Consider the following 25,976-nt stretch of genomic DNA (forward strand, 5'->3'; position numbering starts at 1 on the left):
ATATATCTCCCTAGGGTTAGGGTTCAGCCTAGGGCTAGGATTTTTTGAACCAGGAAGCCCTGTGTTCCAGGCTTACTGTAGCTGCCAAAGGCATCCAAGGGAGCGCAGAAGTGCCACAACATGGCTGCTTTCACAGCTTTTTCCTTAGGAAGAACCCTAATACCCGGCTGATTTACCTTCCTAGGGTTACTGTTAGGCTTGGGCCAAGGACTTTGAAAACCAGGAAGCCCTGTGCTCCAGGCACACTGCAGCTGTTCAAGGCATCCCAAGGGGAGCGCAAAAGTGACACAACTTGGCTGCCTCCACTGCTATTTCCATGAGACCATCCCCAACCTTAGGCTGGTTTTCCTTCCTAGCGTTGAGTTTTGAGTTAGGCCTATGGTTAGTGTTCTTTTAACCTGAAAGCCCTGAGTTCCAAGAACACAGCAGCTGCGAAGGACTACCCAAGAAGAGCACAAAAGTACCACCACATGCCTGCCTCCACAGCTATTTCCTTGGGGACATCCCTAATTCCTGGCTGATACGCCTTTCTCGTTGTCGGGTTGGGGTTAGGTAGGCCTTGTGCTAGGATTTTTAAAATCAGGAAGCCCAGACCTCCAGGCACACTGGAGCTGTGAAAGGCATCCAAAAGGGAGTGCAAAAGTGCCACAACATGGCTGCTTTCACAGCTTTTTCCTTAGGAAGAACCCTAATCCCCAGCTGATTTACCTTCCTAGGGTTACTGTTAGGCTTGGGCCAAGGACTTTGAAAACCAGGAAGCCCTGTGCTCCAGGCACACTGCAGCTGTTCAAGGCATCCCAAGGGGAGCGCAAAAGTGACACAACTTGGCTGCCTCCACTGCTATTTCCATGAGACCATCCCGAATCATAGGCTGATTTTCCTTCCTAGCGTTGAGGTTTGAGTTAGGCCTAGGGTTAGAGTTTTTTAACCAGAAAGCCCTGAGTTCCAAGAACACAGCAGCTGCGAAGGACTACCCAAGAAGAGCACAAAAGTACCACAACATGCCTGCCTCCACAGCTATTTCCTTGGGGACATCCCTAATTCCTGGCTGATTTGCCTTTCTCGTCGTCGGGTTGGGGTTAGGTAGGCCTTGTGCTAGGATATTTAAAAGCAGGAAACCCAGACCTCCAAGCACACTGGAGCTGTGAAATGCATCCAAAAGGGAGTGCAAAAGGGCCACAACATGGCTGCTTTCACAGCTTTTTTCTGTGCACCAACACTATACCTTCTCTGATATATCTCCCTAGGGTTAGGGTTCAGCCTAGGGCTAGGATTTTTTGAACCAGGAAGCCCTGTGTTCCAGGCTTACTGTAGCTGCCAAAGGCATCCCAAAGGGAGCGCAGAAGTGCCACAACATGGCTGCTTTCACAGCTTTTTCCTTAGGAAGAACCCTAATACCCGGCTGATTTACCTTCCTAGGGTTACTGTTAGGCTTGGGCCAAGGACTTTTAAAACCAGGAAGCCCTGTGCTCCAGGCACCCTGCAGCTGTTCAAGGCATCCCAAGGGGAGCGCAAAAGTGACACAACTTGGCTGCCTCCACTGCTATTTCCATGAGACCATCCTGAACCATAGGCTGATTTTCCTTCCTAGCGTTGAGGTTTGAGTTAGGCCTAGGGTTAGGGTTCTTTCAACCAGAAAGCCCTGAGTTCCAAGAATACAGCAGCTGCGAAGGACTACCCAAGAAGAGCACAAAAGTACCACAACATGCCTGCCTCCCCAGCTATTTCATTGGGCACATCCCTAATTCCTGGCTGATTTGCCTTTCTCGTCGTCGGGTTGGGGTTAGGTAGGCCTTGTGCTAGGATTTTTAAAATCAGGAAGCCCAGACCTCCAGGCACAATGGTGCTGTGAAAGGCAGCCAAAAGGGAGTGCAAAAGTGCCACAACATGGCTGCTTTCACAGCTTTTTCCTTAGGAAGAACCCTAATACCCGGCTGATTTACCTTCCTAGGGTTACTGTTAGGCTTCGGGCTAGGACTTTTAAAACCAGGAAGCCCTGTGCTCCAGGCACACTGCAGCTGTTCAAGGCATCCCAATGGGAGTGCAAAAGTGACACAACTTGGCTGCCTCCACTGCTATTTCCATGAGACCATCCCGAATCATAGGCTGATTTTCCTTCCTAGCGTTGAGGTTTGAGTTAGGCCTAGGGTTAGAGTTTTTTAACCAGAAAGCCCTGAGTTCCAAGAACACAGCAGCTGCGAAGGACTACCCAAGAAGAGCACAAAAGTACCACAACATGCCTGCCTCCACAGCTATTTCCTTGGGGACATCCCTAATTCCTGGCTGATTTGCCTTTCTCGTCGTCGGGTTGGGGTTAGGTAGGCCTTGTGCTAGGATATTTAAAAGCAGGAAACCCAGACCTCCAAGCACACTGGAGCTGTGAAATGCATCCAAAAGGGAGTGCAAAAGGGCCACAACATGGCTGCTTTCACAGCTTTTTTCTGTGCACCAACACTATACCTTCTCTGATATATCTCCCTAGGGTTAGGGTTCAGCCTAGGGCTAGGATTTTTTGAACCAGGAAGCCCTGTGTTCCAGGCTTACTGTAGCTGCCAAAGGCATCCAAGGGAGCGCAGAAGTGCCACAACATGGCTGCTTTCACAGCTTTTTCCTTAGGAAGAACCCTAATACCCGGCTGATTTACCTTCCTAGGGTTACTGTTAGGCTTGGGCCAAGGACTTTGAAAACCAGGAAGCCCTGTGCTCCAGGCACACTGCAGCTGTTCAAGGCATCCCAAGGGGAGCGCAAAAGTGACACAACTTGGCTGCCTCCACTGCTATTTCCATGAGACCATCCCCAACCTTAGGCTGGTTTTCCTTCCTAGCGTTGAGTTTTGAGTTAGGCCTATGGTTAGTGTTCTTTTAACCTGAAAGCCCTGAGTTCCAAGAACACAGCAGCTGCGAAGGACTACCCAAGAAGAGCACAAAAGTACCACCACATGCCTGCCTCCACAGCTATTTCCTTGGGGACATCCCTAATTCCTGGCTGATACGCCTTTCTCGTTGTCGGGTTGGGGTTAGGTAGGCCTTGTGCTAGGATTTTTAAAATCAGGAAGCCCAGACCTCCAGGCACACTGGAGCTGTGAAAGGCATCTAAAAGGGAGTGCAAAAGCGCCACAACATGGCTGCTTTCACAGCTTTTTCCTTAGGAAGAACCCTAATCCCCAGCTGATTTACCTTCCTAGGGTTACTGTTAGGCTTGGGCCAAGGACTTTGAAAACCAGGAAGCCCTGTGCTCCAGGCACACTGCAGCTGTTCAAGGCATCCCAAGGGGAGCGCAAAAGTGACACAACTTGGCTGCCTCCACTGCTATTTCCATGAGACCATCCCGAATCATAGGCTGATTTTCCTTCCTAGCGTTGAGGTTTGAGTTAGGCCTAGGGTTAGAGTTTTTTAACCAGAAAGCCCTGAGTTCCAAGAACACAGCAGCTGCGAAGGACTACCCAAGAAGAGCACAAAAGTACCACAACATGCCTGCCTCCACAGCTATTTCCTTGGGGACATCCCTAATTCCTGGCTGATTTGCCTTTCTCGTCGTCGGGTTGGGGTTAGGTAGGCCTTGTGCTAGGATATTTAAAAGCAGGAAACCCAGACCTCCAAGCACACTGGAGCTGTGAAATGCATCCAAAAGGGAGTGCAAAAGGGCCACAACATGGCTGCTTTCACAGCTTTTTTCTGTGCACCAACACTATACCTTCTCTGATATATCTCCCTAGGGTTAGGGTTCAGCCTAGGGCTAGGATTTTTTGAACCAGGAAGCCCTGTGTTCCAGGCTTACTGTAGCTGCCAAAGGCATCCCAAAGGGAGCGCAGAAGTGCCACAACATGGCTGCTTTCACAGCTTTTTCCTTAGGAAGAACCCTAATACCCGGCTGATTTACCTTCCTAGGGTTACTGTTAGGCTTGGGCCAAGGACTTTGAAAACCAGGAAGCCCTGTGCTCCAGGCACCCTGCAGCTGTTCAAGGCATCCCAAGGGGAGCGCAAAAGTGACACAACTTGGCTGCCTCCACTGCTATTTCCATGAGACCATCCTGAACCATAGGCTGATTTTCCTTCCTAGCGTTGAGGTTTGAGTTAGGCCTAGGGTTAGGGTTCTTTCAACCAGAAAGCCCTGAGTTCCAAGAATACAGCAGCTGCGAAGGACTACCCAAGAAGAGCACAAAAGTACCACAACATGCCTGCCTTCCCAGCTATTTCATTGGGCACATCCCTAATTCCTGGCTGATTTGCCTTTCTCGTCGTCGGGTTGGGGTTAGGTAGGCCTTGTGCTAGGATTTTTAAAATCAGGAAGCCCAGACCTCCAGGCACACTGGAGCTGTGAAAGGCAGCCAAAAGGGAGTGCAAAAGTGCCACAACATGGCTGCTTTCACAGCTTTTTCCTTAGGAAGAACCCTAATACCCGGCTGATTTACCTTCCTAGGGTTACTGTTAGGCTTCGGCCTAGGACTTTTAAAACCAGGAAGCCCTGTGCTCCAGGCACACTGCAGCTGTTCAAGGCATCCCAATGGGAGTGCAAAAGTGACACAACTTGGCTGCCTCCACTGCTATTTCCATGAGACCATCCCGAATCATAGGCTGATTTTCCTTCCTAGCGTTGAGGTTTGAGTTAGGCCTAGGGTTAGAGTTTTTTAACCAGAAAGCCCTGAGTTCCAAGAACACAGCAGCTGCGAAGGACTACCCAAGAAGAGCACAAAAGTACCACAACATGCCTGCCTCCACAGCTATTTCCTTGGGGACATCCCTAATTCCTGGCTGATTTGCCTTTCTCGTCGTCGGGTTGGGGTTAGGTAGGCCTTGTGCTAGGATATTTAAAAGCAGGAAACCCAGACCTCCAAGCACACTGGAGCTGTGAAATGCGTCCAAAAGGGAGTGCAAAAGGGCCACAACATGGCTGCTTTCACAGCTTTTTTCTGTGCACCAACACTATACCTTCTCTGATATATCTCCCTAGGGTTAGGGTTCAGCCTAGGGCTAGGATTTTTTGAACCAGGAAGCCCTGTGTTCCAGGCTTACTGTAGCTGCCAAAGGCATCCCAAAGGGAGCGCAGAAGTGCCACAACATGGCTGCTTTCACAGCTTTTTCCTTAGGAAGAACCCTAATACCCGGCTGATTTACCTTCCTAGGGTTACTGTTAGGCTTGGGCCAAGGACATTTAAAACCAGTAAGCCCTGTGCTCCAGGCACCCTGCAGCTGTTCAAGGCATCCCAAGGGGAGCGCAAAAGTGACACAACTTGGCTGCCTCCACTGCTATTTCCATGAGACCATCCTGAACCATAGGCTGATTTTCCTTCCTAGCGTTGAGGTTTGAGTTAGGCCTAGGGTTAGGGTTCTTTCAACCAGAAAGCCCTGAGTTCCAAGAATACAGCAGCTGCGAAGGACTACCCAAGAAGAGCACAAAAGTACCACAACATGCCTGCCTCCCCAGCTATTTCATTGGGCACATCCCTAATTCCTGGCTGATTTGCCTTTCTCGTCGTCGGGTTGGGGTTAGGTAGGCCTTGTGCTAGGATTTTTAAAATCAGGAAGCCCAGAGCTCCAGGCACACTGGAGCTGTGAAAGGCAGCCAAAAGGGAGTGCAAAAGTGCCACAACATGGCTGCTTTCACAGCTTTTTCCTTAGGAAGAACCCTAATACCCGGCTGATTTACCTTCCTAGGGTTACTGTTAGGCTTGGGCCAAGGACTTTGAAAACCAGGAAGCCCTGTGCTCCAGGCACACTGCAGCTGTTCAAGGCATCCCAACGGGAGCGCAAAAGTGACACAACTTGGCTGCCTCCACTGCTATTTCCATGAGACCATCCCGAATCATAGGCTGATTTTCCTTCCTAGCGTTGAGGTTTGAGTTAGGCCTAGGGTTAGAGTTTTTTAACCAGAAAGCCCTGAGTTCCAAGAACACAGCAGATGCGAAGGACCACCCAAGAAGAGCACAAAAGTACCACAACATGCCTGCCTCCACAGCTATTTCCTTGGGGACATCCCTAATTCCTGGCTGATTTGCCTTTCTCGTCGTCGGGTTGGGGTTAGGTAGGCCTTGTGCTAGGATATTTAAAAGCAGGAAACCCAGACCTCCAAGCACACTGGAGCTGTGAAAGGCATCCAAAAGGGAGTGCAAAAGGGCCACAACATGGCTGCTTTCACAGCTTTTTTCTTGGCACCATCACTATACCTTCTCTGATATATCTCCCTAGGGTTAGGGTTCAGCCTAGGGCTAGGATTTTTTGAACCAGGAAGCCCTGTGTTCCAGGCTTACTGTAGCTGCCAAAGGCATCCAAGGGAGCGCAGAAGTGCCACAACATGGCTGCTTTCACAGCTTTTTCCTTAGGAAGAACCCTAATACCCGGCTGATTTACCTTCCTAGGGTTACTGTTAGGCTTGGGCCAAGGACTTTGAAAACCAGGAAGCCCTGTGCTCCAGGCACACTGCAGCTGTTCAAGGCATCCCAAGGGGAGCGCAAAAGTGACACAACTTGGCTGCCTCCACTGCTATTTCCATGAGACCATCCCCAACCTTAGGCTGGTTTTCCTTCCTAGCGTTGAGTTTTGAGTTAGGCCTATGGTTAGTGTTCTTTTAACCTGAAAGCCCTGAGTTCCAAGAACACAGCAGCTGCGAAGGACTACCCAAGAAGAGCACAAAAGTACCACCACATGCCTGCCTCCACAGCTATTTCCTTGGGGACATCCCTAATTCCTGGCTGATACGCCTTTCTCGTTGTCGGGTTGGGGTTAGGTAGGCCTTGTGCTAGGATTTTTAAAATCAGGAAGCCCAGACCTCCAGGCACACTGGAGCTGTGAAAGGCATCCAAAAGGGAGTGCAAAAGTGCCACAACATGGCTGCTTTCACAGCTTTTTCCTTAGGAAGAACCCTAATCCCCAGCTGATTTACCTTCCTAGGGTTACTGTTAGGCTTGGGCCAAGGACTTTGAAAACCAGGAAGCCCTGTGCTCCAGGCACACTGCAGCTGTTCAAGGCATCCCAAGGGGAGCGCAAAAGTGACACAACTTGGCTGCCTCCACTGCTATTTCCATGAGACCATCCCGAATCATAGGCTGATTTTCCTTCCTAGCGTTGAGGTTTGAGTTAGGCCTAGGGTTAGAGTTTTTTAACCAGAAAGCCCTGAGTTCCAAGAACACAGCAGCTGCGAAGGACTACCCAAGAAGAGCACAAAAGTACCACAACATGCCTGCCTCCACAGCTATTTCCTTGGGGACATCCCTAATTCCTGGCTGATTTGCCTTTCTCGTCGTCGGGTTGGGGTTAGGTAGGCCTTGTGCTAGGATATTTAAAAGCAGGAAACCCAGACCTCCAAGCACACTGGAGCTGTGAAATGCATCCAAAAGGGAGTGCAAAAGGGCCACAACATGGCTGCTTTCACAGCTTTTTTCTGTGCACCAACACTATACCTTCTCTGATATATCTCCCTAGGGTTAGGGTTCAGCCTAGGGCTAGGATTTTTTGAACCAGGAAGCCCTGTGTTCCAGGCTTACTGTAGCTGCCAAAGGCATCCCAAAGGGAGCGCAGAAGTGCCACAACATGGCTGCTTTCACAGCTTTTTCCTTAGGAAGAACCCTAATACCCGGCTGATTTACCTTCCTAGGGTTACTGTTAGGCTTGGGCCAAGGACTTTTAAAACCAGGAAGCCCTGTGCTCCAGGCACCCTGCAGCTGTTCAAGGCATCCCAAGGGGAGCGCAAAAGTGACACAACTTGGCTGCCTCCACTGCTATTTCCATGAGACCATCCTGAACCATAGGCTGATTTTCCTTCCTAGCGTTGAGGTTTGAGTTAGGCCTAGGGTTAGGGTTCTTTCAACCAGAAAGCCCTGAGTTCCAAGAATACAGCAGCTGCGAAGGACTACCCAAGAAGAGCACAAAAGTACCACAACATGCCTGCCTCCCCAGCTATTTCATTGGGCACATCCCTAATTCCTGGCTGATTTGCCTTTCTCGTCGTCGGGTTGGGGTTAGGTAGGCCTTGTGCTAGGATTTTTAAAATCAGGAAGCCCAGACCTCCAGGCACAATGGTGCTGTGAAAGGCAGCCAAAAGGGAGTGCAAAAGTGCCACAACATGGCTGCTTTCACAGCTTTTTCCTTAGGAAGAACCCTAATACCCGGCTGATTTACCTTCCTAGGGTTACTGTTAGGCTTCGGGCTAGGACTTTTAAAACCAGGAAGCCCTGTGCTCCAGGCACACTGCAGCTGTTCAAGGCATCCCAATGGGAGTGCAAAAGTGACACAACTTGGCTGCCTCCACTGCTATTTCCATGAGACCATCCCGAATCATAGGCTGATTTTCCTTCCTAGCGTTGAGGTTTGAGTTAGGCCTAGGGTTAGAGTTTTTTAACCAGAAAGCCCTGAGTTCCAAGAACACAGCAGCTGCGAAGGACTACCCAAGAAGAGCACAAAAGTACCACAACATGCCTGCCTCCACAGCTATTTCCTTGGGGACATCCCTAATTCCTGGCTGATTTGCCTTTCTCGTCGTCGGGTTGGGGTTAGGTAGGCCTTGTGCTAGGATATTTAAAAGCAGGAAACCCAGACCTCCAAGCACACTGGAGCTGTGAAATGCATCCAAAAGGGAGTGCAAAAGGGCCACAACATGGCTGCTTTCACAGCTTTTTTCTGTGCACCAACACTATACCTTCTCTGATATATCTCCCTAGGGTTAGGGTTCAGCCTAGGGCTAGGATTTTTTGAACCAGGAAGCCCTGTGTTCCAGGCTTACTGTAGCTGCCAAAGGCATCCAAGGGAGCGCAGAAGTGCCACAACATGGCTGCTTTCACAGCTTTTTCCTTAGGAAGAACCCTAATACCCGGCTGATTTACCTTCCTAGGGTTACTGTTAGGCTTGGGCCAAGGACTTTGAAAACCAGGAAGCCCTGTGCTCCAGGCACACTGCAGCTGTTCAAGGCATCCCAAGGGGAGCGCAAAAGTGACACAACTTGGCTGCCTCCACTGCTATTTCCATGAGACCATCCCCAACCTTAGGCTGGTTTTCCTTCCTAGCGTTGAGTTTTGAGTTAGGCCTATGGTTAGTGTTCTTTTAACCTGAAAGCCCTGAGTTCCAAGAACACAGCAGCTGCGAAGGACTACCCAAGAAGAGCACAAAAGTACCACCACATGCCTGCCTCCACAGCTATTTCCTTGGGGACATCCCTAATTCCTGGCTGATACGCCTTTCTCGTTGTCGGGTTGGGGTTAGGTAGGCCTTGTGCTAGGATTTTTAAAATCAGGAAGCCCAGACCTCCAGGCACACTGGAGCTGTGAAAGGCATCTAAAAGGGAGTGCAAAAGCGCCACAACATGGCTGCTTTCACAGCTTTTTCCTTAGGAAGAACCCTAATCCCCAGCTGATTTACCTTCCTAGGGTTACTGTTAGGCTTGGGCCAAGGACTTTGAAAACCAGGAAGCCCTGTGCTCCAGGCACACTGCAGCTGTTCAAGGCATCCCAAGGGGAGCGCAAAAGTGACACAACTTGGCTGCCTCCACTGCTATTTCCATGAGACCATCCCGAATCATAGGCTGATTTTCCTTCCTAGCGTTGAGGTTTGAGTTAGGCCTAGGGTTAGAGTTTTTTAACCAGAAAGCCCTGAGTTCCAAGAACACAGCAGCTGCGAAGGACTACCCAAGAAGAGCACAAAAGTACCACAACATGCCTGCCTCCACAGCTATTTCCTTGGGGACATCCCTAATTCCTGGCTGATTTGCCTTTCTCGTCGTCGGGTTGGGGTTAGGTAGGCCTTGTGCTAGGATATTTAAAAGCAGGAAACCCAGACCTCCAAGCACACTGGAGCTGTGAAATGCATCCAAAAGGGAGTGCAAAAGGGCCACAACATGGCTGCTTTCACAGCTTTTTTCTGTGCACCAACACTATACCTTCTCTGATATATCTCCCTAGGGTTAGGGTTCAGCCTAGGGCTAGGATTTTTTGAACCAGGAAGCCCTGTGTTCCAGGCTTACTGTAGCTGCCAAAGGCATCCCAAAGGGAGCGCAGAAGTGCCACAACATGGCTGCTTTCACAGCTTTTTCCTTAGGAAGAACCCTAATACCCGGCTGATTTACCTTCCTAGGGTTACTGTTAGGCTTGGGCCAAGGACTTTGAAAACCAGGAAGCCCTGTGCTCCAGGCACCCTGCAGCTGTTCAAGGCATCCCAAGGGGAGCGCAAAAGTGACACAACTTGGCTGCCTCCACTGCTATTTCCATGAGACCATCCTGAACCATAGGCTGATTTTCCTTCCTAGCGTTGAGGTTTGAGTTAGGCCTAGGGTTAGGGTTCTTTCAACCAGAAAGCCCTGAGTTCCAAGAATACAGCAGCTGCGAAGGACTACCCAAGAAGAGCACAAAAGTACCACAACATGCCTGCCTTCCCAGCTATTTCATTGGGCACATCCCTAATTCCTGGCTGATTTGCCTTTCTCGTCGTCGGGTTGGGGTTAGGTAGGCCTTGTGCTAGGATTTTTAAAATCAGGAAGCCCAGACCTCCAGGCACACTGGAGCTGTGAAAGGCAGCCAAAAGGGAGTGCAAAAGTGCCACAACATGGCTGCTTTCACAGCTTTTTCCTTAGGAAGAACCCTAATACCCGGCTGATTTACCTTCCTAGGGTTACTGTTAGGCTTCGGGCTAGGACTTTTAAAACCAGGAAGCCCTGTGCTCCAGGCACACTGCAGCTGTTCAAGGCATCCCAATGGGAGTGCAAAAGTGACACAACTTGGCTGCCTCCACTGCTATTTCCATGAGACCATCCCGAATCATAGGCTGATTTTCCTTCCTAGCGTTGAGGTTTGAGTTAGGCCTAGGGTTAGAGTTTTTTAACCAGAAAGCCCTGAGTTCCAAGAACACAGCAGCTGCGAAGGACTACCCAAGAAGAGCACAAAAGTACCACAACATGCCTGCCTCCACAGCTATTTCCTTGGGGACATCCCTAATTCCTGGCTGATTTGCCTTTCTCGTCGTCGGGTTGGGGTTAGGTAGGCCTTGTGCTAGGATATTTAAAAGCAGGAAACCCAGACCTCCAAGCACACTGGAGCTGTGAAATGCGTCCAAAAGGGAGTGCAAAAGGGCCACAACATGGCTGCTTTCACAGCTTTTTTCTGTGCACCAACACTATACCTTCTCTGATATATCTCCCTAGGGTTAGGGTTCAGCCTAGGGCTAGGATTTTTTGAACCAGGAAGCCCTGTGTTCCAGGCTTACTGTAGCTGCCAAAGGCATCCCAAAGGGAGCGCAGAAGTGCCACAACATGGCTGCTTTCACAGCTTTTTCCTTAGGAAGAACCCTAATACCCGGCTGATTTACCTTCCTAGGGTTACTGTTAGGCTTGGGCCAAGGACATTTAAAACCAGTAAGCCCTGTGCTCCAGGCACCCTGCAGCTGTTCAAGGCATCCCAAGGGGAGCGCAAAAGTGACACAACTTGGCTGCCTCCACTGCTATTTCCATGAGACCATCCTGAACCATAGGCTGATTTTCCTTCCTAGCGTTGAGGTTTGAGTTAGGCCTAGGGTTAGGGTTCTTTCAACCAGAAAGCCCTGAGTTCCAAGAATACAGCAGCTGCGAAGGACTACCCAAGAAGAGCACAAAAGTACCACAACATGCCTGCCTCCCCAGCTATTTCATTGGGCACATCCCTAATTCCTGGCTGATTTGCCTTTCTCGTCGTCGGGTTGGGGTTAGGTAGGCCTTGTGCTAGGATTTTTAAAATCAGGAAGCCCAGAGCTCCAGGCACACTGGAGCTGTGAAAGGCAGCCAAAAGGGAGTGCAAAAGTGCCACAACATGGCTGCTTTCACAGCTTTTTCCTTAGGAAGAACCCTAATACCCGGCTGATTTACCTTCCTAGGGTTACTGTTAGGCTTGGGCCAAGGACTTTGAAAACCAGGAAGCCCTGTGCTCCAGGCACACTGCAGCTGTTCAAGGCATCCCAACGGGAGCGCAAAAGTGACACAACTTGGCTGCCTCCACTGCTATTTCCATGAGACCATCCCGAATCATAGGCTGATTTTCCTTCCTAGCGTTGAGGTTTGAGTTAGGCCTAGGGTTAGAGTTTTTTAACCAGAAAGCCCTGAGTTCCAAGAACACAGCAGATGCGAAGGACCACCCAAGAAGAGCACAAAAGTACCACAACATGCCTGCCTCCACAGCTATTTCCTTGGGGACATCCCTAATTCCTGGCTGATTTGCCTTTCTCGTCGTCGGGTTGGGGTTAGGTAGGCCTTGTGCTAGGATATTTAAAAGCAGGAAACCCAGACCTCCAAGCACACTGGAGCTGTGAAAGGCATCCAAAAGGGAGTGCAAAAGGGCCACAACATGGCTGCTTTCACAGCTTTTTTCTTGGCACCATCACTATACCTTCTCTGATATATCTCCCTAGGGTTAGGGTTAGGGTTCAGCCTAGGGCTAGGATTTTTTGAACCAGGAAGCCCTGTGTTCCAGGCTTACTGTAGCTGCCAAAGGCATCCAAGGGAGCGCAGAAGTGCCACAACATGGCTGCTTTCACAGCTTTTTCCTTAGGAAGAACCCTAATACCCGGCTGATTTACCTTCCTAGGGTTACTGTTAGGCTTGGGCCAAGGACTTTGAAAACCAGGAAGCCCTGTGCTCCAGGCACACTGCAGCTGTTCAAGGCATCCCAAGGGGAGCGCAAAAGTGACACAACTTGGCTGCCTCCACTGCTATTTCCATGAGACCATCCCCAACCTTAGGCTGGTTTTCCTTCCTAGCGTTGAGTTTTGAGTTAGGCCTATGGTTAGTGTTCTTTTAACCTGAAAGCCCTGAGTTCCAAGAACACAGCAGCTGCGAAGGACTACCCAAGAAGAGCACAAAAGTACCACCACATGCCTGCCTCCACAGCTATTTCCTTGGGGACATCCCTAATTCCTGGCTGATACGCCTTTCTCGTTGTCGGGTTGGGGTTAGGTAGGCCTTGTGCTAGGATTTTTAAAATCAGGAAGCCCAGACCTCCAGGCACACTGGAGCTGTGAAAGGCATCCAAAAGGGAGTGCAAAAGTGCCACAACATGGCTGCTTTCACAGCTTTTTCCTTAGGAAGAACCCTAATCCCCAGCTGATTTACCTTCCTAGGGTTACTGTTAGGCTTGGGCCAAGGACTTTGAAAACCAGGAAGCCCTGTGCTCCAGGCACACTGCAGCTGTTCAAGGCATCCCAAGGGGAGCGCAAAAGTGACACAACTTGGCTGCCTCCACTGCTATTTCCATGAGACCATCCCGAATCATAGGCTGATTTTCCTTCCTAGCGTTGAGGTTTGAGTTAGGCCTAGGGTTAGAGTTTTTTAACCAGAAAGCCCTGAGTTCCAAGAACACAGCAGCTGCGAAGGACTACCCAAGAAGAGCACAAAAGTACCACAACATGCCTGCCTCCACAGCTATTTCCTTGGGGACATCCCTAATTCCTGGCTGATTTGCCTTTCTCGTCGTCGGGTTGGGGTTAGGTAGGCCTTGTGCTAGGATATTTAAAAGCAGGAAACCCAGACCTCCAAGCACACTGGAGCTGTGAAATGCATCCAAAAGGGAGTGCAAAAGGGCCACAACATGGCTGCTTTCACAGCTTTTTTCTGTGCACCAACACTATACCTTCTCTGATATATCTCCCTAGGGTTAGGGTTCAGCCTAGGGCTAGGATTTTTTGAACCAGGAAGCCCTGTGTTCCAGGCTTACTGTAGCTGCCAAAGGCATCCCAAAGGGAGCGCAGAAGTGCCACAACATGGCTGCTTTCACAGCTTTTTCCTTAGGAAGAACCCTAATACCCGGCTGATTTACCTTCCTAGGGTTACTGTTAGGCTTGGGCCAAGGACTTTTAAAACCAGGAAGCCCTGTGCTCCAGGCACCCTGCAGCTGTTCAAGGCATCCCAAGGGGAGCGCAAAAGTGACACAACTTGGCTGCCTCCACTGCTATTTCCATGAGACCATCCTGAACCATAGGCTGATTTTCCTTCCTAGCGTTGAGGTTTGAGTTAGGCCTAGGGTTAGGGTTCTTTCAACCCGAAAGCCCTGAGTTCCAAGAATACAGCAGCTGCGAAGGACTACCCAAGAAGAGCACAAAAGTACCACAACATGCCTGCCTTCCCAGCTATTTCATTGGGCACATCCCTAATTCCTGGCTGATTTGCCTTTCTCGTCGTCGGGTTGGGGTTAGGTAGGCCTTGTGCTAGGATTTTTAAAATCAGGAAGCCCAGACCTCCAGGCACACTGGTGCTGTGAAAGGCATCCAAAAGGGAGTGCAAAAGTGCCACAACATGGCTGCTTTCACAGCTTTTTCCTTAGGAAGAACCCTAATACCCGGCTGATTTACCTTCCTAGGGTTACTGTTAGGCTTCGGGCTAGGACTTTTAAAACCAGGAAGCCCTGTGCTCCAGGCACACTGCAGCTGTTCAAGGCATCCCAATGGGAGTGCAAAAGTGACACAACTTGGCTGCCTCCACTGCTATTTCCATGAGACCATCCCGAATCATAGGCTGATTTTCCTTCCTAGCGTTGAGGTTTGAGTTAGGCCTAGGGTTAGAGTTTTTTAACCAGAAAGCCCTGAGTTCCAAGAACACAGCAGCTGCGAAGGACTACCCAAGAAGAGCACAAAAGTACCACAACATGCCTGCCTCCACAGCTATTTCCTTGGGGACATCCCTAATTCCTGGCTGATTTGCCTTTCTCGTCGTCGGGTTGGGGTTAGGTAGGCCTTGTGCTAGGATATTTAAAAGCAGGAAACCCAGACCTCCAAGCACACTGGAGCTGTGAAATGCATCCAAAAGGGAGTGCAAAAGGGCCACAACATGGCTGCTTTCACAGCTTTTTTCTGTGCACCAACACTATACCTTCTCTGATATATCTCCCTAGGGTTAGGGTTCAGCCTAGGGCTAGGATTTTTTGAACCAGGAAGCCCTGTGTTCCAGGCTTACTGTAGCTGCCAAAGGCATCCAAGGGAGCGTAGAAGTGCCACAACATGGCTGCTTTCACAGCTTTTTCCTTAGGAAGAACCCTAATACCCGGCTGATTTACCTTCCTAGGGTTACTGTTAGGCTTGGGCCAAGGACTTTGAAAACCAGGAAGCCCTGTGCTCCAGGCACACTGCAGCTGTTCAAGGCATCCCAAGGGGAGCGCAAAAGTGACACAACTTGGCTGCCTCCACTGCTATTTCCATGAGACCATCCCCAACCTTAGGCTGGTTTTCCTTCCTAGCGTTGAGTTTTGAGTTAGGCCTATGGTTAGTGTTCTTTTAACCTGAAAGCCCTGAGTTCCAAGAACACAGCAGCTGCGAAGGACTACCCAAGAAGAGCACAAAAGTACCACCACATGCCTGCCTCCACAGCTATTTCCTTGGGGACATCCCTAATTCCTGGCTGATACGCCTTTCTCGTTGTCGGGTTGGGGTTAGGTAGGCCTTGTGCTAGGATTTTTAAAATCAGGAAGCCCAGACCTCCAGGCACACTGGAGCTGTGAAAGGCATCCAAAAGGGAGTGCAAAAGTGCCACAACATGGCTGCTTTCACAGCTTTTTCCTTAGGAAGAACCCTAATCCCCAGCTGATTTACCTTCCTAGGGTTACTGTTAGGCTTGGGCCAAGGACTTTGAAAACCAGGAAGCCCTGTGCTCCAGGCACACTGCAGCTGTTCAAGGCATCCCAAGGGGAGCGCAAAAGTGACACAACTTGGCTGCCTCCACTGCTATTTCCATGAGACCATCCCGAATCATAGGCTGATTTTCCTTCCTAGCGTTGAGGTTTGAGTTAGGCCTAGGGTTAGAGTTTTTTAACCAGAAAGCCCTGAGTTCCAAGAACACAGCAGCTGCGAAGGACTACCCAAGAAGAGCACAAAAGGACCACAACATGCCTGCCTCCACAGCTATTTCCTTGGGGACATCCCTAATTCCTGGCTGATTTGCCTTTCTCGTCGTCGGGTTGGGGTTAGGTAGGCCTTGTGCTAGGATATTTAAAAGCAGGAAACCCAGACCTCCAAGCACACTGGAGCTGTGAAATGCATCCAAAAGGGAGTGCAAAAGGGCCACAACATGGCTGCTTTCACAGCTTTTTTCTGTGCACCAACACTATACCTTCTCTGATATATCTCCCTAGGGTTAGGGTTCAGCCTAGGGCTAGGATTTTTTGAACCAGGAAGCCCTGTGTTCCAGGCTTACTGTAGCTGCCAAAGGCATCCCAAAGGGAGCGCAGAAGTGCCACAACATGGCTGCTTTCACAGCTTTTTCCTTAGGAAGAACCCTAATACCCGGCTGATTTACCTTCCTAGGGTTACTGTTAGGCTTGGGCCAAGGACTTTGAAAAGCAGGAAGCCCTGTGCTCCAGGCACCCTGCAGCTGTTCAAGGCATCCCAAGGGGAGCGCAAAAGTGACACAACTTGGCTGCCTCCACTGCTATTTCCATGAGACCATCCTGAACCATAGGCTGATTTTCCTTCCTAGCGTTGAGGTTTGAGTTAGGCCTAGGGTTAGGGTTCTTTCAACCAGAAAGCCCTGAGTTCCAAGAATACAGCAGCTGCGAAGGACTACCCAAGAAGAGCACAAAAGTACCACAACATGCCTGCCTCCCCAGCTATTTCATTGGGCACATCCCTAATTCCTGGCTGATTTGCCTTTCTCGTCGTCGGGTTGGGGTTAGGTAGGCCTTGTGCTAGGATTTTTAAAATCAGGAAGCCCAGACCTCCAGGCACACTGGAGCTGTGAAAGGCAGCCAAAAGGGAGTGCAAAAGTGCCACAACATGGCTGCTTTCACAGCTTTTTCCTTAGGAAGAACCCTAATACCCGGCTGATTTACCTTCCTAGGGTTACTGTTAGGCTTCGGGCTAGGACTTTTAAAACCAGGAAGCCCTGTGCTCCAGGCACACTGCAGCTGTTCAAGGCATCCCAATGGGAGTGCAAAAGTGACACAACTTGGCTGCCTCCACTGCTATTTCCATGAGACCATCCCGAATCATAGGCTGATTTTCCTTCCTAGCGTTGAGGTTTGAGTTAGGCCTAGGGTTAGAGTTTTTTAACCAGAAAGCCCTGAGTTCCAAGAACACAGCAGCTGCGAAGGACTACCCAAGAAGAGCACAAAAGTACCACAACATGCCTGCCTCCACAGCTATTTCCTTGGGGACATCCCTAATTCCTGGCTGATTTGCCTTTCTCGTCGTCGGGTTGGGGTTAGGTAGGCCTTGTGCTAGGATATTTAAAAGCAGGAAACCCAGACCTCCAAGCACACTGGAGCTGTGAAAGGCATCCAAAAGGGAGTGCAAAAGGGCCACAACATGGCTGCTTTCACAGCTTTTTTCTGTGCACCAACACTATACCTTCTCTGATATATCTCCCTAGGGTTAGGGTTCAGCCTAGGGCTAGGATTTTTTGAACCAGGAAGCCCTGTGTTCCAGGCTTACTGTAGCTGCCAAAGGCATCCAAGGGAGCGCAGAAGTGCCACAACATGGCTGCTTTCACAGCTTTTTCCTTAGGAAGAACCCTAATACCCGGCTGATTTACCTTCCTAGGGTTACTGTTAGGCTTGGGCCAAGGACTTTGAAAACCAGGAAGCCCTGTGCTCCAGGCACACTGCAGCTGTTCAAGGCATCCCAAGGGGAGCGCAAAAGTGACACAACTTGGCTGCCTCCACTGCTATTTCCATGAGACCATCCCCAACCTTAGGCTGGTTTTCCTTCCTAGCGTTGAGTTTTGAGTTAGGCCTATGGTTAGTGTTCTTTTAACCTGAAAGCCCTGAGTTCCAAGAACACAGCAGCTGCGAAGGACTACCCAAGAAGAGCACAAAAGTACCACCACATGCCTGCCTCCACAGCTATTTCCTTGGGGACATCCCTAATTCCTGGCTGATACGCCTTTCTCGTTGTCGGGTTGGGGTTAGGTAGGCCTTGTGCTAGGATTTTTAAAATCAGGAAGCCCAGACCTCCAGGCACACTGGAGCTGTGAAAGGCATCCAAAAGGGAGTGCAAAAGTGCCACAACATGGCTGCTTTCACAGCTTTTTCCTTAGGAAGAACCCTAATCCCCAGCTGATTTACCTTCCTAGGGTTACTGTTAGGCTTGGGCCAAGGACTTTGAAAACCAGGAAGCCCTGTGCTCCAGGCACCCTGCAGCTGTTCAAGGCATCCCAAGGGGAGCGCAAAAGTGACACAACTTGGCTGCCTCCACTGCTATTTCCATGAGACCATCCCGAATCATAGGCTGATTTTCCTTCCTAGCGTTGAGGTTTGAGTTAGGCCTAGGGTTAGAGTTTTTTAACCAGAAAGCCCTGAGTTCCAAGAACACAGCAGCTGCGAAGGACTACCCAAGAAGAGCACAAAAGTACCACAACATGCCTGCCTCCACAGCTATTTCCTTGGGGACATCCCTAATTCCTGGCTGATTTGCCTTTCTCGTCGTCGGGTTGGGGTTAGGTAGGCCTTGTGCTAGGATATTTAAAAGCAGGAAACCCAGACCTCCAAGCACACTGGAGCTGTGAAATGCATCCAAAAGGGAGTGCAAAAGGGCCACAACATGGCTGCTTTCACAGCTTTTTTCTGTGCACCAACACTATACCTTCTCTGATATATCTCCCTAGGGTTAGGGTTCAGCCTAGGGCTAGGATTTTTTGAACCAGGAAGCCCTGTGTTCCAGGCTTACTGTAGCTGCCAAAGGCATCCCAAAGGGAGCGCAGAAGTGCCACAACATGGCTGCTTTCACAGCTTTTTCCTTAGGAAGAACCCTAATACCCGGCTGATTTACCTTCCTAGGGTTACTGTTAGGCTTGGGCCAAGGACTTTGAAAACCAGGAAGCCCTGTGCTCCAGGCACCCTGCAGCTGTTCAAGGCATCCCAAGGGGAGCGCAAAAGTGACACAACTTGGCTGCCTCCACTGCTATTTCCATGAGACCATCCTGAACCATAGGCTGATTTTCCTTCCTAGCGTTGAGTTTTGAGTTAGGCCTAGGGTTAGGGTTCTTTCAACCAGAAAGCCCTGAGTTCCAAGAACACAGCAGCTGCGAAGGACTACCCAAGAAGAGCACAAAAGTACCACCACATGCCTGCCTCCCCAGCTATTTCATTGGGCACATCCCTAATTCCTGGCTGATTTGCCTTTCTCGTCGTCGGGTTGGGGTTAGGTAGGCCTTGTGCTAGGATTTTTAAAATCAGGAAGCCCAGAGCTCCAGGCACACTGGAGCTGTGAAAGGCAGCCAAAAGGGAGTGCAAAAGTGCCACAACATGGCTGCTTTCACAGCTTTTTCCTTAGGAAGAACCCTAATACCCGGCTGATTTACCTTCCTAGGGTTACTGTTAGGCTTGGGCCAAGGACTTTGAAAACCAGGAAGCCCTGTGCTCCAGGCACACTGCAGATGTTCAAGGCATCCCAACGGGAGCGCAAAAGTGACACAACTTGGCTGCCTCCACTGCTATTTCCATGAGACCATCCCGAATCATAGGCTGATTTTCCTTCCTAGCGTTGAGGTTTGAGTTAGGCCTAGGGTTAGAGTTTTTTAACCAGAAAGCCCTGAGTTCCAAGAACACAGCAGATGCGAAGGACCACCCAAGAAGAGCACAAAAGTACCACAACATGCCTGCCTCCACAGCTATTTCCTTGGGGACATCCCTAATTCCTGGCTGATTTGCCTTTCTCGTCGTCGGGTTGGGGTTAGGTAGGCCTTGTGCTAGGATATTTAAAAGCAGGAAACCCAGACCTCCAAGCACACTGGAGCTGTGAAAGGCATCCAAAAGGGAGTGCAAAAGGGCCACAACATGGCTGCTTTCACAGCTTTTTTCTTGGCACCATCACTATAACTTCTCTGATATATCTCCCTAGGGTTAGGGTTAGGGTTCAGCCTAGGGCTAGGATTTTTTGAACCAGGAAGCCCTGTGTTCCAGGCTTACTGTAGCTGCCAAAGGCATCCAAGGGAGCGCAGAAGTGCCACAACATGGCTGCTTTCACAGCTTTTTCCTTAGGAAGAACCCTAATACCCGGCTGATTTACCTTCCTAGGGTTACTGTTAGGCTTGGGCCAAGGACTTTGAAAACCAGGAAGCCCTGTGCTCCAGGCACACTGCAGCTGTTCAAGGCATCCCAAGGGGAGCGCAAAAGTGACACAACTTGGCTGCCTCCACTGCTATTTCCATGAGACCATCCTGAACCATAGGCTGATTTTCCTTCCTAGCGTTGAGGTTTGAGTTAGGCCTAGGGTTAGGGTTCTTTCAACCAGAAAGCCCTGAGTTCCAAGAATACAGCAGCTGCGAAGGACTACCCAAGAAGAGCACAAAAGTACCACAACATGCCTGCCTCCCCAGCTATTTCATTGGGCACATCCCTAATTCCTGGCTGATTTGCCTTTCTCGTCGTCGGGTTGGGGTTAGGTAGGCCTTGTGCTAGGATTTTTAAAATCAGGAAGCCCAGACCTCCAGGCACACTGGAGCTGTGAAAGGCAGCCAAAAGGGAGTGCAAAAGTGCCACAACATGGCTGCTTTCACAGCTTTTTCCTTAGGAAGAACCCTAATACCCGGCTGATTTACCTTCCTAGGGTTACTGTTAGGCTTGGGCCAAGGACTTTTAAAACCAGGAAGCCCTGTGCTCCAGGCACACTGCAGCTGTTCAAGGCATCCCAAGGGGAGCGCAAAAGTGACACAACTTGGCTGCCTCCACTGCTATTTCCATGAGACCATCCCCAACCTTAGGCTGGTTTTCCTTCCTAGCGTTGAGGTTTTAGTTAGGCCTAGGGTTAGGGTTCTTTCAACCAGAAAGCCCTGAGTTCCAAGAATACAGCAGCTGCGAAGGACTACCCAAGAAGAGCACAAAAGTACCACCACATGCCTGCCTCCACAGCTATTTCCTTGGGGACATCCCTAATTCCTGGCTGATACGCCTTTCTCGTCGTCGGGTTGGGGTTAGGTAGGCCTTGTGCTAGGATTTTTAAAATCAGGAAGCCCAGACCTCCAGGCACACTGGAGCTGTGAAAGGCAGCCAAAAGGGAGTGCAAAAGTGCCACAACATGGCTGCTTTCACAGCTTTTTCCTTAGGAAGAACCCTAATACCCGGCTGATTTACCTTCCTAGGGTTACTGTTAGGCTTGGGCCAAGGACTTTGAAAACCAGGAAGCCCTGTGCTCCAGGCACACTGCAGCTGTTCAAGGCATCCCAATGGGAGTGCAAAAGTGACACAACATGGCTGCTTCCACTGCTATTTCCATGAGACCATCCCGAATCATAGGCTGATTTTCCTTCCTAGCGTTGAGGTTTGAGTTAGGCCTAGGGTTAGAGTTTTAAAACCAGAAAGCCCTGAGTTCCAAGAACACAGCAGCTGCGAAGGACTACCCAAGAAGAGCACAAAAGTACCACAACATGCCTGCCTCCACAGCTATTTCCTTGGGGACATCCCTAATTCCTGGCTGATTTGCCTTTCTCGTCGTCGGGTTGGGGTTAGGTAGGCCTTGTGCTAGGATATTTAAAAGCAGGAAACCCAGACCTCCAAGCACACTGGAGCTGTGAAAGGCATCCAAAAGGGAGTGCAAAAGGGCCACAACATGGCTGCTTTCACAGCTTTTTTCTTGGCACCATCACTATAACTTCTCTGATATATCTCCCTAGGGTTAGGGTTCAGCCTAGGGCTAGGATTTTTTGAACCAGGAAGCCCTGTGTTCCAGGCTTACTGTAGCTGCCAAAGGCATCCAAGGGAGCGCAGAAGTGCCACAACATGGCTGCTTTCACAGCTTTTTCCTTAGGAAGAACCCTAATACCCGGCTGATTTACCTTCCTAGAGTTACTGTTAGGCTTGGGCCAAGGACTTTGAAAACCAGGAAGCCCTGTGCTCCAGGCACACTGCAGCTGTTCAAGGCATCCCAAGGGGAGCGCAAAAGTGACACAACTTGGCTGCCTCCACTGCTATTTCCATGAGACCATCCCCAACCTTAGGCTGGTTTTCCTTCCTAGCGTTGAGTTTTGAGTTAGGCCTATGGTTAGTGTTCTTTTAACCTGAAAGCCCTGAGTTCCAAGAACACAGCAGCTGCGAAGGACTACCCAAGAAGAGCACAAAAGTACCACCACATGCCTGCCTCCACAGCTATTTCCTTGGCGACATCCCTAATTCCTGGCTGATACGCCTTTCTCGTTGTCGGGTTGGGGTTAGGTAGGCCTTGTGCTAGGATTTTTAAAATCAGGAAGCCCAGACCTCCAGGCACACTGGAGCTGTGAAAGGCATCCAAAAGGGAGTGCAAAAGTGCCACAACATGGCTGCTTTCACAGCTTTTTCCTTAGGAAGAACTCTAATCCCCAGCTGATTTACCTTCCTAGGGTTACTGTTAGGCTTGGGCCAAGGACTTTGAAAACCAGGAAGCCCTGTGCTCCAGGCACACTGCAGCTGTTCAAGGCATCCCAAGGGGAGCGCAAAAGTGACACAACTTGGCTGCCTCCACTGCTATTTCCATGAGACCATCCCGAATCATAGGCTGATTTTCCTTCCTAGCGTTGAGGTTTGAGTTAGGCCTAGGGTTAGAGTTTTTTAACCAGAAAGCCCTGAGTTCCAAGAACACAGCAGCTGCGAAGGACTACCCAAGAAGAGCACAAAAGTACCACAACATGCCTGCCTCCACAGCTATTTCCTTGGGGACATCCCTAATTCCTGGCTGATTTGCCTTTCTCGTCGTCGGGTTGGGGTTAGGTAGGCCTTGTGCTAGGATATTTAAAAGCAGGAAACCCAGACCTCCAAGCACACTGGAGCTGTGAAATGCATCCAAAAGGGAGTGCAAAAGGGCCACAACATGGCTGCTTTCACAGCTTTTTTCTGTGCACCAACACTATACCTTCTCTGATATATCTCCCTAGGGTTAGGGTTCAGCCTAGGGCTAGGATTTTTTGAACCAGGAAGCCCTGTGTTCCAGGCTTACTGTAGCTGCCAAAGGCATCCCAAAGGGAGCGCAGAAGTGCCACAACATGGCTGCTTTCACAGCTTTTTCCTTAGGAAGAACCCTAATACCCGGCTGATTTACCTTCCTAGGGTTACTGTTAGGCTTGGGCCAAGGACTTTTAAAACCAGGAAGCCCTGTGCTCCAGGCACCCTGCAGCTGTTCAAGGCATCCCAAGGGGAGCGCAAAAGTGACACAACTTGGCTGCCTCCACTGCTATTTCCATGAGACCATCCTGAACCATAGGCTGATTTTCCTTCCTAGCGTTGAGGTTTGAGTTAGGCCTAGGGTTAGTGTTCTTTCAACCAGAAAGCCCTGAGTTCCAAGAATACAGCAGCTGCGAAGGACTACCCAAGAAGAGCACAAAAGTACCACAACATGCCTGCCTCCCCAGCTATTTCATTGGGCACATCCCTAATTCCTGGCTGATTTGCCTTTCTCGTCGTCGGGTTGGGGTTAGGTAGGCCTTGTGCTAGGATTTTTAAAATCAGGAAGCCCAGACCTCCAGGCACACTGGAGCTGTGAAAGGCAGCCAAAAGGGAGTGCAAAAGTGCCACAACATGGCTGCTTTCACAGCTTTTTCCTTAGGAAGAACCCTAATACCCGGCTGATTTACCTTCCTAGGGTTACTGTTAGGCTTCGGGCTAGGACTTTTAAAACCAGGAAGCCCTGTGCTCCAGGCACACTGCAGCTGTTCAAGGCATCCCAATGGGAGTGCAAAAGTGACACAACTTGGCTGCCTCCACTGCTATTTCCATGAGACCATCCCGAATCATAGGCTGATTTTCCTTCCTAGCGTTGAGGTTTGAGTTAGGCCTAGGGTTAGAGTTTTTTAACCAGAAAGCCCTGAGTTCCAAGAATACAGCAGCTGCGAAGGACTACCCAAGAAGAGCACAAAAGTACCACAACATGCCTGCCTCCACAGCTATTTCCTTGGGGACATCCCTAATTCCTGGCTGATTTGCCTTTCTCGTCGTCGGGTTGGGGTTAGGTAGGCCTTGTGCTAGGATATTTAAAAGCAGGAAACCCAGACCTCCAAGCACACTGGAGCTGTGAAATGCATCCAAAAGGGAGTGCAAAAGGGCCACAACATGGCTGCTTTCACAGCTTTTTTCTGTGCACCAACACTATACCTTCTCTGATATATCTCCCTAGGGTTAGGGTTCAGCCTAGGGCTAGGATTTTTTGAACCAGGAAGCCCTGTGTTCCAGGCTTACTGTAGCTGCCAAAGGCATCCCAAAGGGAGCGCAGAAGTGCCACAACATGGCTGCTTTCACAGCTTTTTCCTTAGGAAGAACCCTAATACCCGGCTGATTTACCTTCCTAGGGTTACTGTTAGGCTTGGGCCAAGGACTTTTAAAACCAGGAAGCCCTGTGCTCCAGGCACCCTGCAGCTGTTCAAGGCATCCCAAGGGGAGCGCAAAAGTGACACAACTTGGCTGCCTCCACTGCTATTTCCATGAGACCATCCTGAACCATAGGCTGATTTTCCTTCCTAGCGTTGAGGTTTGAGTTAGGCCTAGGGTTAGGGTTCTTTCAACCAGAAAGCCCTGAGTTCCAAGAATACAGCAGCTGCGAAGGACTACCCAAGAAGAGCACAAAAGTACCACAACATGCCTGCCTCCCCAGCTATTTCATTGGGCACATCCCTAATTCCTGGCTGATTTGCCTTTCTCGTCGTCGGGTTGAGGTTAGGTAGGCCTTGTGCTAGGATTTTTAAAATCAGGAAGCCCAGACCTCCAGGCACACTGGAGCTGTGAAAGGCAGCCAAAAGGGAGTGCAAAAGTGCCACAACATGGCTGCTTTCACAGCTTTTTCCTTAGGAAGAACCCTAATACCCGGCTGATTTACCTTCCTAGGGTTACTGTTAGGCTTCGGGCTAGGACTTTTAAAACCAGGAAGCCCTGTGCTCCAGGCACACTGCAGCTGTTCAAGGCATCCCAATGGGAGTGCAAAAGTGACACAACTTGGCTGCCTCCACTGCTATTTCCATGAGACCATCCCGAATCATAGGCTGATTTTCCTTCCTAGCGTTGAGGTTTGAGTTAGGCCTAGGGTTAGAGTTTTAAAACCAGAAAGCCCTGAGTTCCAAGAACACAGCAGCTGCGAAGGACTACCCAAGAAGAGCACAAAAGTACCACAACATGCCTGCCTCCACAGCTATTTCCTTGGGGACATCCCTAATTCCTGGCTGATTTGCCTTTCTCGTCGTCGGGTTGGGGTTAGGTAGGCCTTGTGCTAGGATATTTAAAAGCAGGAAACCCAGACCTCCAAGCACACTGGAGCTGTGAAATGCATCCAAAAGGGAGTGCAAAAGGGCCACAACATGGCTGCTTTCACAGCTTTTTTCTGTGCACCAACACTATACCTTCTCTGATATATCTCCCTAGGGTTAGGGTTCAGCCTAGGGCTAGGATTTTTTGAACCAGGAAGCCCTGTGTTCCAGGCTTACTGTAGCTGCCAAAGGCATCCCAAAGGGAGCGCAGAAGTGCCACAACATGGCTGCTTTCACAGCTTTTTCCTTAGGAAGAACCCTAATACCCGGCTGATTTACCTTCCTAGGGTTACTGTTAGGCTTGGGCCAAGGACTTTGAAAAGCAGGAAGCCCTGTGCTCCAGGCACCCTGCAGCTGTTCAAGGCATCCCAAGGGGAGCGCAAAAGTGACACAACTTGGCTGCCTCCACTGCTATTTCCATGAGACCATCCTGAACCATAGGCTGATTTTCCTTCCTAGCGTTGAGGTTTCAGTTAGGCCTAGGGTTAGGGTTCTTTCAACCAGAAAGCCCTGAGTTCCAAGAATACAGCAGCTGCGAAGGACTACCCAAGAAGAGCACAAAAGTACCACAACATGCCTGCCTCCCCAGCTATTTCATTGGGCACATCCCTAATTCCTGGCTGATTTGCCTTTCTCGTCGTCGGGTTGGGGTTAGGTAGGCCTTGTGCTAGGATTTTTAAAATCAGGAAGCCCAGACCTCCAGGCACACTGGAGCTGTGAAAGGCAGCCAAAAGGGAGTGCAAAAGTGCCACAACATGGCTGCTTTCACAGCTTTTTCCTTAGGAAGAACCCTAATACCCGGCTGATTTACCTTCCTAGGGTTACTGTTAGGCTTCGGGCTAGGACTTTTA

This window comes from Melospiza georgiana, chromosome 20 (assembly GCF_028018845.1).
Source record: "Melospiza georgiana isolate bMelGeo1 chromosome 20, bMelGeo1.pri, whole genome shotgun sequence".
Taxonomy (NCBI): Eukaryota; Metazoa; Chordata; class Aves; order Passeriformes; family Passerellidae; genus Melospiza; species Melospiza georgiana.